Source organism: Pinus tabuliformis, chromosome 5_2, assembly GCF_031772625.1.
Source record: "Pinus tabuliformis cultivar Carrire ecotype Pingquan chromosome 5_2, CPIR1, whole genome shotgun sequence".
Classification (NCBI taxonomy): domain Eukaryota; kingdom Viridiplantae; phylum Streptophyta; class Pinopsida; order Pinales; family Pinaceae; genus Pinus; species Pinus tabuliformis.
The window spans coordinates 849,346,246-849,348,671 of NC_142306.1; positions in this window are offsets into that span (position 1 = coordinate 849,346,246).

The window sequence follows — 2,426 nt, forward strand, 5'->3', positions numbered from 1 at the left end:
ATCGAGAAGCTGCAGGAAGCTCCAATTTGTATGCCATAGTACCAATCTTTTGCAACACCTTGTATAGACCATAATACTTTGGTGATAATTTATTATCCTTCTTAGCTTGCTTGAGGGACATTTGCTTATATGGTTGTAGCCGTAGGAATACCCAATCACCTACATCAAAACTTCTTTCACTGCGATGTTGATCTGCCTGTTGTTTCATTCTATTCTGTGCCAACACGAGGTTATCCTTTAAGAGTTGGAGGACTTGTTGTTGATGTTCGATGTGATGTTCCACTGCCTGAACCTTAGAATTTTCTCTTAAATATGATGTGATGGATGGTGGTTGATACCCATAAAGTGCCATAAATGGGGTCATTTTTGTTGTTGTATGGAAGGAAGTGTTATACCACCATTCAGCCAGAGGCAACCATTTGACCCATTGTGTCTGTTTATCAGATACAAAGCAACGAAGATATCCTTCCAAACATTTGTTTACTATCTCAGTTTTCCCATCAGATTGAGGATGATAAGATGAGCTATGAGCTAACTGAGTACCAAGACAAGAAAATAATTCTGTCCAAAAATTTCCAGTGAAAATGGGATCTCTGTCACTTACAATAATCTTTGGGTTTCCATGTAGCTTTTGAATTGTTTCCATAAATGCAGTAGAAACTGTACTGGCTTTAAATGGATGTGATAATGCACAAAAGTGTGCATACTTGGTAAGTCTGTCAACTACCACCATGATGACACTCTTTCCCTCAGACTTGGGTAAACCTGTGATAAAATCCATTGAAACCTCCTCCCAACGTTGGCTTGGAATGGATAAAGGTTGTAATAGACCCGGTGTCTTAATTGTTTCAACTTTATTTTGTTGGCAAACCAAACATTCTGCCACAAACTTTTGAATATCTGATTTAAGGCCATCCCAAAAAAATTCCTTCTTAACCCTGTGGTAAGTTTTTAAAAATCCTGAGTGCCCTCCTAAGGGAGAAGTGTGCAATTCCATAAGAATCTTTTGTTTTAGCTGGGAATTCTTACAGAGGTATAAGCGATCTTTGTACCATAACGAATCATTTTTCCAGCTAAATGTATCAGACGTACTGGAATCTTGTTGTAGCTTTCGAATAAGTGCCCACACTTCTTCGTCATTCTTCCATTCCTCCCTTGCTTCATTTATCCAATCTGGTTGGATAATAGAAATGGCGCACAACAATGCTTCCACATCCTCATCCTTTCTTGAGAGTGCATCTGCCACCACATTTTGCTTCCCTTTTTTGTAGATGATTTCAAAGTCATAACCCAACATCTTTGTGACCCACTTTTGTTGCTCTTCAGAGGATAATCTTTGTTCTAAAAAGTATTTAAGGCTATCATGATCCGTTTTTACCTTGAAGTGTCTTCCCATTAGGTAGGGTCGCCATTTCTTAAGTGCATGGAGTATTGCCAACATTTCCTTCTCATAAATAGCTTTGCTTAAAAACTTTCCCTTGATTGGACGACTTTCAAAAGCAATGGGTCTTTCATCTTGCATTAGAACAACACCAATTCCATTTCCTGAAGCATCACATTCCACAATAAAGGTTTTTGTGAAGTCCGGTGTAGCTAAGACCGTGCTTGGCACATTGCCTCTTTAAGATGTTCAAAGGCCTTTGTTGCTTCCGGAGTCCATGAAAATGCATCTTTCTTCAATAATGTTGTTAGAGGTGCTGCTATTCTCCCATAATTCTTAACAAACTTGCGATAATACCCTGTCAACCCAAGAAATCCTGCAGATGCTTTATGGATGTGGGGATTTTCCATTCCTTAATGGCTTTAATTTTGCTAGGGTCTACCTTAACTCCTTCATGAGATACAATATGACCCAAATATTCCACCTCCTGGACTCCAAAGAAACATTTGGATCTTTTTGCATATAATTGTTTCTCCTCCAATAGTTGTAGCACCCTGTCAACATGTTCAACATGATCCTTCCAAGACTTGCTGTAGATTAGTATATCATCAAAAAATACTAACACAAATTTTCTAAGGAATGGTTTGAAAATTGAATTCATCAAACCTTGAAATGTTGAAGGTGCATTGGTAAGGCCAAAAGGCATGACCAAAAATTCATAATGACCCTCATGAGTTCTAAATGCCGTTTTCGGAATGTCTTCAATCTTCATTCTGATTTGATGATATCCTGAACGAAGATCCAACTTGGTGAAGTAAATTGATCCATGCAATTCATCCAGTAATTCATCAATGACAGGAATGGGGAACTTATCTTTAATAGTGAGCTTGTTGAGCTCCCTATAATCCGGACACATGCGCCATGATCCATCCTTCTTGTGCACCAATACTACTGGAGCTGAGAAAGAACTTTGACTCGGTTGAATTATACCAGCCTCTAGCATTTCTGCAACCATACGTTCAATTTCACTTTTTTGGACATAGGG